Source organism: Convolutriloba macropyga, unplaced genomic scaffold (genome assembly GCF_964194025.1).
Source record: "Convolutriloba macropyga unplaced genomic scaffold, txConMacr16.3 SCAFFOLD_545, whole genome shotgun sequence".
Taxonomy (NCBI): domain Eukaryota; kingdom Metazoa; phylum Xenacoelomorpha; order Acoela; family Convolutidae; genus Convolutriloba; species Convolutriloba macropyga.
The window spans coordinates 5,001-17,500 of record NW_027452412.1 but is presented as its reverse complement, the minus strand read 5'-3'; the positions used below and the strand labels follow the sequence as shown (position 1 = coordinate 17,500).

Below are 12,500 nucleotides of genomic sequence, written 5' to 3'. Positions count from 1 at the left end.
AGCTAGCCAGCTTGAGCTTGAGCTAGCTAGCTAGCTTGAGCTTGAGCTTGAGCTAGCTAGCTTGAGCTTGAGCTTGAGCTAGCTAGCTAGCTTGAGCTTGAGCTAGCTAGCTAGCTTGAGCTTGAGCTTGAGCTAGCTAGCTTGAGCTTGAGCTTGAGCTAGCTAGCTAGCTTGAGCTTGAGCTAGCTAGCTTGAGCTTGAGCTAGCTAGCTTGAGATTGAGCTAGCTAGCTAGCTTGTGCTTGAGCTAGCTAGCTAGCTTGAGCTTGAGCTTGAGCTAGCTGGCTTGAGCTTGAGCTAGCTAGCTTGAGCTTGAGCTAGCTAGCTTGAGCTTGAGCTAGCTAGCTAGCTTGAACTTGAGCTAGCTAGCTAGCTTGAGCTTGAGCTTGAGCTAGCTAGCTAGCTTGAGCTTGAGCTAGCTAGCTAGCTTGAGCTTGAGCTTGAGCTAGCTAGCTTGAGCTTGAGCTTGAGCTAGCTAGCTAGCTTGAGCTTGAGCTAGCTAGCTTGAGCTTGAGCTAGCTAGCTTGAGCTTGAGCTAGCTAGCTAGCTTGAGCTTGAGCTAGCTAGCTAGCTTGAACTTGAGCTAGCTAGCTAGCTTGAGCTTGAGCTAGCTAGCTAGCTTGAGCTAGCTAGCTAGCTTGAGCTTGAGCTTGAGCTTGAGCTAGCTAGCTTGAGCTTGAGCTAGCTAGCTAGCTTGAGCTTGAGCTAGCTAGCTAGCTTGAGCTTGAGCTAGCTAGCTAGCTTGAGCTTGAGCTTGAGCTAGCTAGCTTGAGCTTGAGCTTGAGCTAGCTAGCTAGCTTGAGCTTGAGCTAGCTAGCTTGAGCTTGAGCTAGCTAGCTTGAGCTTGAGCTAGCTAGCTAGCTTGAGCTTGAGCTAGCTAGCTAGCTTGAGCTTGAGCTAGCTGGCTTGAGCTTGAGCTAGATAGCTTGAGCTTGAGCTAGCTAGCTAGCTTGAGCTAGCTAGCTAGAGCTCGACCTATGAAAAGCTGCGCAAACACTTATTCTATAATAATTGCGAAAATTAAAAATTTCACAAGTGAAAAGCTGCATAAACAGTAATTCTATGTGTGGGGCATTATTAGGGGGAGGTGTCTTGTCAAAATATGGCTGGACTAAAGACCTCAACCCAGATAGGGTGGAAGGCCCTATGATCGGTCTGTTACTAATCGGTGACCGATAAAGACCTGACCAAGGCCTGTAGTAAGCTTGGTTAGGCATTACAGGAGATAACACTAAGACCGAGGGGTCTTAGAGAGCCCTCTAGCGGGGCGAATAGAGCTAGATCGAGCCTTGGGAAAGCTAGATCGAGCAGGACTGAAGCTAAAGGATAGACCGAGAGGTCTGTCTGGTCCTCCTAGAGAGGCCAAGAGAAAGTACGAGAAGCCAACTAAAGCTTGATCGGGCCTTCAGCAAGCACGACCGAGCTGTACCGGAGCTAACACTAAGACCGAGGGGTCTTAGAGAGCCCTCTAGCGGGGCGAATAGAGCTAGATCGAGCCTTGGGAAAGCTAGATCGAGCAGGACTGAAGCTAAACGATAGACCGAGAGGTCTGTCTGGTCCTCCTAGAGAGGCCAAGAGAAAAAACGAGAAGCTAACTAAAGCTTGATCGGGCCTTCAGCAAGCACGACCGAGCTGTACCGGAGCTAACACTAAGACCGAGGGGTCTTAGAGAGCCCTCTAGCGGGGCGAATAGAGCTTGATCAAGCCTTGGGCAAGCTAGATCGAGCAGGACTGAAGCTAAGCAAGAGACCGAGAGGTCTGTCTGGTCCTCCTAGAGAGGCCAAGAGAAAGTACGAGAAGCCAACTAAAGCTTGATCGGGCCTTCAGCAAGCACGACCGAGCTGTACCGGAGCTAACACTAAGACCGAGGGGTCTTAGAGAGCCCTCTAGCGGGGCGAATAGAGCTAGATCGAGCCTTGGGAAAGCTAGATCGAGCAGGACTGAAGCTAAACGATAGACCGAGAGGTCTGTCTGGTCCTCCTAGAGAGGCCAAGAGAAAGTACGAGAAGCTAACTAAAGCTTGATCGCGCCTTCAGCAAGCACGATTGAGCAAGACCGGAGCTAACACTAAGACCGAAGTGTCTTAGAGAGCCCTCTGGTGGGGCGAATAGAGCTAGATCGAGCCTTGGGAAAGCTAGATCGAGTAAGATTGAAGCTGAAAGAGTGTCAGAGGAGCAAATGAACCTCCAAAAAGTGAAAATCAAATTTTAGAAAAAACACAAGTTAAATACTGCATGGACAGTATTTCTATGTGTGGGGCATTATTAGGGGGAGGTGTCTTGTCAAAATATGGCTGGACTAAAGACCTCAACCCGGATAGGGTGGAAGGCCCCATGATCGGTCTGTTACTAATCGGTGACCGATAAAGACCTGACCAAGGCCTGTAGTAAGCTTGGTTAGGCATTACAGGAGTTAACACTAAGATCGAGGGGTCTTAGAGAGCCCTCTAGCGGGGCGAATAGAGCTAGATCGAGCCTTGGGAAAGCTAGATCGAGCAGGACTGAAGCTAAGCAAGAGACCGAAAGGTCTGTCTGGTCCTCCTAGAGAGGCCAAGAGAAAGTACGAGAAGCTAACTAAAGCTTGATCAGGCCTTCAGCAAGCACGACCGAGCTGTACCGGAGCTAACACTAAGACCGAGGGGTCTTAGAGAGCCCTCTAGCAGGGCGAATAGATCTAGATCGAGCCTTGGGAAAGCTAGATCGAGCAGGACTGAAGCTAAACGATAGACCGAGAGGTCTGTCTGGTCCTCCTAGAGAGGCCAAGAGAAAGTACGAGAAGCTAACTAAAGCTTGATCGGGCCTTCAGCAAGCACGACCGAGCTGTACCGGAGCTAACACTAAGACCGAGGGGTCTTAGAGAGCCCTCTAGCAGGGCGAATAGAGCTAGATCGAGCCTTGGGAAAGCTAGATCAAGCAGGACTGAAGCTAAACGATAGACCGAGAGGTCTGTCTGGTCCTCCTAGAGAGGCCAAGAGAAAGTACGAGAATCTAACTAAAGCTTGATCGGGCCTTCAGCAAGCACGACCGAGCTGTACCGGAGCTAACACTAAGACCGAGGGGTCTTAGAGAGCCCTCTAGCAGGGCGAATAGAGCTAGATCGAGCCTTGGGAAAGCTAGATCGAGCAGGACTGAAGCTAAACGATAGACCGAGAGGTCTGTCTGGTCCTCCTAGAGAGGCCAAGAGGAAGTACGAGAAGCTAACTAAAGCTTGATCGCGCCTTCAGCAAGCACGATTGAGCAAGACCGGAGCTAACACTAAGACCGAAGTGTCTTAGAGAGCCCTCTAGTGGGGCGAATAGAGCTAGATCGAGCCTTGGGAAAGCTAGATCGAGTAAGATTGAAGCTGAAAGAGTGTCAGAGGAGCAAATGAACCTCCAAAAAGTGAAAATCAAATTTTAGAAAAAAACACAAGTTAAATACTGCATGGACAGTAATTCTATGTGTGGGGCATTATTAGGGAGAGGTGTCTTGTCAAAATATGGCTGGACTAAAGACCTCAACCCGGATAGGGTGGAAGGCCCTATGATTGGTCTGTTACTAATCGGTGACCGATAAAGACCTGACCAAGGCCTGTAGTAAGCTTGGTTAGGCATTACAGAAGATAACACTAAGACCGAGGGGTCTTAGAGAGCCCTCTAGCGGGGCGAATAGAGCTTGATCAAGCCTTGGGCAAGCTAGATCGAGCAGGACTGAAGCTAAACGATAGACCGAGAGGTCTGTCTGGTCCTCCTAGAGAGGCCAAGAGAAAGTACGAGAATCTAACTAAAGCTGGGTCGGGCCTTCAGCAAGCACGACCGAGCAGTACCGGAGCTAACACTAAGACCGAGGGGTCTTAGAGAGCCCTCTAGTGGGGCGAATAGAGCTAGATCGAGCCTTGGGAAAGCTAGATCGAGCAGGACTGAAGCTAAACGATAAACCGAAAGGTCTGACGGGTCCTCATAAGAGGCATGGAGAAAGATCTGATACTAAAGTACCTCTCGGAAGTAATAAAATATGCCTGATGAAGCCGGGTATGATGTTTGTTGTTTGATGGCATTCATCGATTAGGTCTGGTGGATTCCCCATTACTCCGAGTGGTACTAGTAGAGGCTCCTACAGGGGTGAGCAAAGCGAGATCAAGCCTTAGGCAAGCTAGATCGAGCAGAACTGAAGCTGAAAAGCAAAATAAATGACAGGTCTGTCCAAATCAATAAACTTGAAATCCAGTGTGGTCACCACGGGTCACGAGGTGAATTCCTAGCGATTGTCTGCTGAACGTATAGGAAGGCCCGAAACGAACGATAATTTCATTGCACAGTGGAGATACTATACGTTCAGGAGTAGCATACATCGGGTTTGATCTATGATCATGTCTGGTCTCCGAGGATCCACCGGGTTACCAACTGGCACCGCTGTACTGGGTGTAAAACTGGGCCACCTGAAGTCCCGGGTGTAAAACTAGGTGCCTCTGTGCCAAAGTAGCGGCTTGCGTAGTGCATTATGCCTCCGGCTTGCGAAATGGTTATAAGCAATAACAACAGGACGCCGCGGGGTGTTCACTTAAAGGAGTAACGTTCTCTCAAGGGAGGGGATCTAAAAATCTTGATAAAACATTTATTCTATGCAAAATTTGTGCGCAAATTTTGCAAAGTAAAAAGCTGCACTGTAGCAAATTCTATGTGTGTAGCATTATTAGGGAAGTGTTGTTTGATGGCACCTCTCTACTTGATGCACCAAAGAACTACCTTGATGGCTCATGACCGCTGGTAATCTGTCGTCGCTAGTAGTTCGGAACTGAGAACAAATATGTTCGCAAATTACAACAATTATACAGCATATTGCTGAATAAAGCAGAACCGAATAATACTCAGTGACTTTACACCAAGACTGACTAATGTCTGGATTGTATCGTCCTACTCGAGTAAGGCGAAGAAAAGCTAGAAAGATACGCTTTTCACAAAGCAGGCTTAATGCATGCAAACCAAGGAGGAAGGAGTGATGCCCCTCCTTATAATAAGCAGAACCAAATAAAGAACAGACAGCATCATCTGTACAGTGACCAAGAAGAGGTGAAACTTCTGTATGTGAAAAGGCAATTTGAGCGAGATTTATTAGCAGACTAGTATTATGTTGTTTCTAGTAGGCGAAAGCCGAAACATCAACATGTGAAAATCTGATATTAAATCCTCAATCATTTTCCCTAGTATTATACAGCTATGAGTAACCTTAATTGGACACGGCAATTATTGCTGACCGGTGAAACTTTCGCATGGGAAAGACACACACACTTCTTGACAAAGCAATAAGTATTATGCTGTTTCTAGTACGCGAAAGCAGAAACATCAGCATGTGAAAGTTGTGAAGTTGAAGAATTTTTGTGTTGAGTACGATGTTGTTACTAGTAACCATGTCGACAGCTGAGAACTGTTCTCTAACCAATAGAAGGTGAAACTTCTGTATGTGAAAAGGCAATTTGAGCGAGATTTCTTAGCAGACTAGTATTATGTTGTTTCTAGTAGGCGAAAGCCGAAACATCAACATGTGAAAATCTGATATTAAATCCTCAATCATTTTCCCTAGTATTATACAGCTACTAGTAGCCGTAATTGGTCAGGGAAACATTGTTGACCGGTGAAACTTCACATGGGAAAGACACACAAATTACTTGACAAAACAATAAGTATTATGCTGTTTCTAGTATGCGAAAGCAGAAACATCAGCATGTGAAAGTTGTGAAGTTGAAAAGTTTTTGTGTTGAGTACGGTGTTGTTACTAGTAACCATGTCGACAGCTGGAAAGCTGTTCTCTAACCAATAAAAGGTAAAACTTCTGTATCTGAAGAGGCGGCGTGATTGAGATTTTTAACAGACTAGTATTATGTTGTTTCTAGTAGGCGAGAGCCGAAACATCGACATGTGAACATCTGGTTTTTAAATCATGAGTCAATTCTCCCTAGTATGATACAGTTGTTAGCCGGTATTGGTAACAGTAGAACAGAGATTTGGAGGGCAAAACCTGCTCATGGGAAATGCTCACAGAGCGCTATCTACCAGTACACATAGTATTATGCTGTTTCTAGTACGCGCGAGCCGAAACATCAGCATGTGAAATGTGTAATCGTGGGTAACTCTAAGTGTGTAGAGTACTGTGTAGTAACTAGTAGCCATGCCAAAGCATGCATTGAAACTCTTCGTGATTTAAAAAGCTCAAAGCAAGATTGACGAGGCCGCAAGGCTATGTCTTTCTAAATTCGAACAAATCGAAAGATTGTTCAAAGTACAATTAAACTGATTGATCCTGTCAGTTGCCATATGCTTGTCTGAAAGACTAAGCCATGCATGTGCAAGCGAAGCTTGAAAAAGTGGAACCGCGAATGGCTCATTAAATCAGTTACTATCTATTAGTTGATTTGCAAGCTAAATGAATAACTGCGGTAACCCTGCAGCTAATGCATGCTGATTGTCCGACACTGTCGGAGACTTTTACAAGACTACACCGGGTGATTTGCTAAGTACAGACACATCCCGTGATGAGTCCTAGTAACTGAAAGATCCCAGATAGCTTCGGCTTGGGGACGGAACTTCCGAATTTCTGACCTATCAACCTATGATGGTAGTGTAACGGACTACCATGGTTGTGACGGGTAACGGGGAATCAGGGTTCGATTCCGGAGAGGGAGCCTTAGAAACGGCTACCACATCCAAGGAAGGCAGCAGGCACGCAAATTACCCACTCTCCGCACGAGGAGGTAGTGACTAGAAATAATGATATGAACCTTTATGGTTTGTAATCAGAATGGAATGGACTTAAAAGCTCCATTGATGAACGAGTAGAGGGCAAGTCTGGTGCCAGCAGCCGCGGTAATACCAGCCTCTACAAGCGTATGCAATAGTTGCTGCGTTTAAAAAGCTCATAGTTGGATCTGTTTGAGTAGAACGGCAACATGGTCTTCAGTTAAATCTGTTGACTCGTTCCGCTCATCCTTCGCATCGAAGAAATAGTTTGCACTTAAATGTGACGAACTGTGGAAACGGTGTTTTCACCCTGAGAAAATTAGAGTGTTCAAAGCATCCTTTGGGATCGAATAATAAAGCATGGAATAATGGAGAATGACCCGCTACTCGATTGATGCCGGTTGGCTGAGTGCGGTAATGATTGAAAGGAACAGACGGGGGCATTTGTATTGCTACGTTAGAGGTGAAATTCTTGGATCGTGGCAAGACAAACTACTGCGAAAGCATTTGCCAAGAATGTTTTCATTAATCAAGAACGAAAGTCAGAGTATTGAAGAGGATTAGATACCCTCGTAATTCTGACCATAAACTATACCAACCTACAATTTGTCAAAGTCGATCTTGACTTGGCAAGAGATTAACCGGGAAACCAAAGTTTATTGGTTCCGGGGGAAGTATGGTTGCAAAATCGAAACTTAAAGGAATTGACGGAAGGGCACCACCAGGAGTGGAGCCTGCGGCTTAATTTGACTCAACACGGGAAAACTCACCCGGTCCAGACATCTTAAGGATTGACAGATTGAATATCTTTCATGATTATATGGGCGGTGGTGCATGGCCGTTCTTAGTTAGTGGAGTGATCTGTCTGGTTAATTCCGATAACGAACGAGATCTTCTCCATCTAAATAATGAAATTCACTATATGTGAATTCAAACACTTCTTAGAGGAACTATGCGGAATTAAATACCGCAGATGAAGTGAGGCTATAACAGGTCTGTGATGCCCTTAGATGTTCTGGACTGCACGCGCGCTACACTGTGTACTTTTAGATTGAGTACTCAGCCCTTGGTCCGAAATGGACTGGGCAATCAGAGAAAAGTACAGCGCTTCAAGGGGATCGTCTGTTGTAACTTGCAGACGTGAACCAGGAATTCCTGGTACTTATGAGTCAACAACTCATAGGGATTACGTCCCTGCCCTTTGTACACACCGCCCGTCGCTACTACTGATTGGATAGTTAAGCAAGAATTGCAAATTCCTACTGTTGGGACTTCGGTCTCCGGCAACGGGATGAAGCGGATCGAGCTTAATTGTCTAGAGGAAGTAAAAGTCGTAACAAGGTTTCCGTAGGGGAACCTGCGGAAGGATCAGTGATTGATTCCTTCGGGCATGGCTGCTGGTAGAGGCCATGTCTGTAGTGCGCATGACGCTCTGTCGCTAGAGATTGCTTGGCAACCAATCTCGAATTATGTATCGAGCTCAAAAACTACTTGTGTGGATACATAGTTCAGCAGTCATGGCAAGGGACTGCTTAAAGGGAGACTAGTTAGCAAAAGCAGCCTAGCAGAACTGCAGCTATCTAGATCTCAGAAGCTGGGTTATAGAAGCCCAGCTATAGACTTGTGAATGAGAAAGGCCTAAAAAGGTCCACAAGTCGCGTGGTTAGAACCGACACGCAAAAATCCCAGCGAGTGACAGAGCGTTGCGCTGTTCAGTGGGAAAGAGTTGAGCTACTCGGGGCGCCCACTGAACTTGCTCCGAGCCAAAGGCTCGAAAAAACACAGCTTAGCCTCAGATCCTTTACATAGAAGGCTAGCTAAAATAAACTTACCTTGGACGAGGGTAAAGTTTAGTCAGTTCTTAGGGGAGAGTAATCCACAGCTTCTCGCCCTCTGAACATTCTCCCAGATATGTAGGTCTGGGAGAGTCTCCTCCTGTTCTTCGGAATCTGGAGGTAGACAAAGACAGTACGATACGATCTTGCATCGGGATGACTAACCGATAATGATCATAATCTGACAATTTTTCCGGCTTGAGGCACCGGAGTCAGATTAAAGACACATACTGAACTAAAGGCGTATGTGCAAAGCTTGTCGGAGTGTAGAGAGTCAAGCTGAGTTGACTCGTCACGTGGTGATGACAACAGCCATGTGCAAAACACTCACAACTTTATCGTCTATGTGGAAAAGGTTGCTAACAGCGCTCTCTATGAGAGGCCCTCGCATATAACTATACGAGGAAAAGGCGATAGAGTTGTTTGAATGTGGGGCAGGTTCATCGACAAGCTAAGTTGATCACATTCTTGTTGTGGCATCCTACTAGAATTGGTCACGGTCTGCACCAACTCTCCCCAAGTTGGCCAGACTTAAAACTAGAAATAAGGTTTGCAGCTATGTGAACCTAGAAACTGTAAAGGAGTTGAAAGAACTTAAAGGAATTGAAAGAGGCCTTGAGGTATATCCTCTTGGTAAAGACCCACAAAAGCTCACAAAAGTGGCTTCGAAGGGCAAAACTGGTTCATCCAAAACAATTGGAGAGCTTAAAGCAGAACCAATTCGAATGAAACACTATTGGTGAAACTTCATCATGAGAACGTCACAAGCTGATCACGCTCTATGATATGACTAGTATTATGTTGCTTCTAGTAGGCTAAGCGCAAGCCGAAACATCAACATGTGAAAGTCGTAGAATTTTGCAATCAAACTGTGGCTAGTACTGTGATGTTACTAGTAACCTGGTGTTCCGTCATATGGCCAAGAGAGCATTTGAAGGCGAAACTTCTGCATGGGAAAGCTGCATCATGATCAAAATTTTATATCGAGTATTATGTTGACGTTAGTAGGCCTTGGCCGAAAACGCAGCATGTGAAAGGTATAGATAAAAGTTATTGTTGCAGTCAGTACTGTGTAGTTACTAGTAGCTGGATTTAAGCTCAAAATGAGACACTGTTGGTGAAACTTCATCATGAGAATGTCACAAGCTGATCAAGCTCTATGATATGACTAGTATTATGTTGCTTCTAGTAGGCTAAGCGCAAGCCGAAACATCAACATGTGAAAGTCGTAGAATTTTGCGATCAAATTGTGGCTAGTACTGTGATGTTACTAGTAACCTTGTGTTACGTCATATGGCCAAGAGAGCATTTGAAGGCGAAACTTCTGCATGGGGAAGCTGCATCATGAACAAAAGTTTATATCGAGTATTATGTTGACATTAGTAGGCCCTGGCCGAAAGCGCAGCATGTGAAAGGTATAGATAAAAGTTATCGTTGCAGTCAGTACTGTGTAGTTACTAGTAGCTGGATTTAAGCTCGAAATGAGACACTGTTGGTGAAACTTCATCATGAGAACGTCACAAGCTGATCACGCTCCATGATATGACTAGTATTATGTTGCTTCTAGTAGGCTAAGCGCAAGCCGAAACATCAACATGTGAAAGTCGTAGAATTTTGCGATCAAATTGTGGCTAGTACTGTGATGTTACTAGTAACCTTGTGTTACGTCATATGGCCAAGAGAGCATTTGAAGGCGAAACTTCTGCATGGGGAAGCTGCATCATGAACAAAAGTTTATATCGAGTATTATGTTGACGTTAGTAGGCCCTGGCCGAAAGCGCAGCATGTGAAAGGTATAGATAAAAGTTAGCGTTGCAGTCAGTACTGTGTAGTTACTAGTAGCTGGATTTAAGCTCGAAATGAGACACTGTTGGTGAAACTTCATCATGAGAACGTCACAAGCTGATCACGCTCTATGATATGACTAGTATTATGTTGCTTCTAGTAGGCTAAGCGCAAGCCGAAACATCAACATGTGAAAGTCGTAGAATTTTGCAATCAAACTGTGGCTAGTACTGTGATGTTACTAGTAACCTTTTCTTACGTCATATGGCCAAGAGAGCATTTGAAGGCGAAACTTCTGCATGGGGAAGCTGCATCATGAACAAAAGTTTATATCGAGTATTATGTTGACGTTAGTAGGCCCTGGCCGAAAGCGCAGCATGTGAAAGGTATAGATAAAAGTTATCGTTGCAGTCAGTACTGTGTAGTTACTAGTAGCTGGATTTAAGCTCGAAGTGAGACACTGTTGGTGAAACTTCATCATGAGAACGTCACAAGCTGATCACGCTCTATGATATGACTAGTATTATGTTGCTTATAGTAGGCTAAGCGCAAGCCGAAACATCAACATGTGAAAGTCGTAGAATTTTGCGATCAAACTGTGGCTAGTACTTTGATGATGCTTGTAGCCAACCGAATTGGTTGAAAAGCCCAATAAGTAAGCTAACTTGGGAGAGCTTGTTGGAAACCAAATGCTACTAGATTGGTCCAAATACATCCTTCAACAGGGGATCACTTGGCTCGCTTTACGAAGAGGAGCACAGCTATATGTGTTAATTCGGTATGAATCGCAAGATTTGTTTACCGACCTCTCTAACGCAAAAGGCGGTCTCGGCTTCGGCTGTTGACTGCGTCCGATTCAGGGTTATATAACTCTCGATTGAACACATTGATGTTCTATTGTTGGTGCTTCCAATAAAATTGGAACACTTAAAGCAGAACCGATTCAAATAATAGCATTCTGATCAATGATTGCATTCCTTGATCAAGAACTGCTGGAGTCATTGTGATGGCGAATTTTCTTCATAAGAAAATTGCAAAGAGACGGAACTTAATGAGACTAGTATTATGTTGTTTCTAGTAAGCGGAAGCTGAAACAGCAACATGTGAAAATCAAGTTTTGTTCAATGATCTCGAGGCGATAAGTACTATGAAGCAACTAGTAGCCTAAGCATGACTCAGATTTGAGACAGTCAAAAAGACTGGCGAAACTTCTTCACATGAAAGTTACATAGAGAACTACAAATGTATACAGCGAGTATTATGTTGTTTCTAGTAGGCGAAAGCTGAAACATCAACATGTGAAAGTTGTCTGCAAACTGTAGAACGATATGTGATTAGTACTGTGCTGTTACTAGTAGCCAGTCTGACTGTAGAAGCCAAGACAAAGGGAAACTAATGCATCTGAAAAGGACAAGTTATGGAAAGGTATGCACGATAAGTATTATGTTGTTTCTAGTAAGCGGCAGCTGAAACATCAACATGTGAACGTCGTTGTGTACAGTAACCTAGAACTATATAGTCCTTAGTAACGTGCATTTACTAGTACCTGTAATTGGTATTCAGACTCAGGCAGTTTGGAATAGTTTGGCAAAGATGCACCAGAGAAAACTGGGATTTGATACAGAAATTGTTGAATACAAGTATTATGCTGCTTCTAGTAGGTTGAATCCGAAACATCAGCATGTGAAAATTGAAAACATTTCTGGTTCGAATTGTCACAAGTATTTGGTGATCTGAGTAGCCAAACTCACTACAACGCCAATTGAAGGCAAAAATTCTCAACGGGAAAAGCTATTCTCATTGAATGAGCTAACAAGACGAGTATTATGTTGCTTCTAGTAGGCGAAAGCCAAACATCAACATGTGAAAGTCTTGCTGAACAAATTTAATGTTGTTGAGCTCAGTACCGTGTGAATTAGTAGCCATAATTGGCGAGCGAAAATTGAACTGGCGAAACTTCGTCTTTGGAAAATTGCAGATGCCGAGCACTTATTTTGCAACGAGTATTATGTTGACTGTAGTAAGCGAAAGCCGAAACAGCAACATGTGAAAGCTGTTGAAATTTGTGGTCATTTTTGCAATAAGTACAAGGAGTGTAACTAGTAGCCAGGTCAAAATTTGGGATAAGAATGAGCAAAAATTCTGCATGAGAACAGTTGGAATTATGAA

The 12,500-nt window shown here is 44.5% G+C and overlaps 1 pseudogene; it reads left to right on the top strand.

Annotated features, from left to right (window-relative positions):
- The first annotated feature begins 11,044 nt into the window (after positions 1-11,044).
- LOC142357456 (5.8S ribosomal RNA) lies at positions 11,045-11,196 on the top strand (annotated as a pseudogene).
- Positions 11,197-12,500: the final 1,304 nt, after the last annotated feature.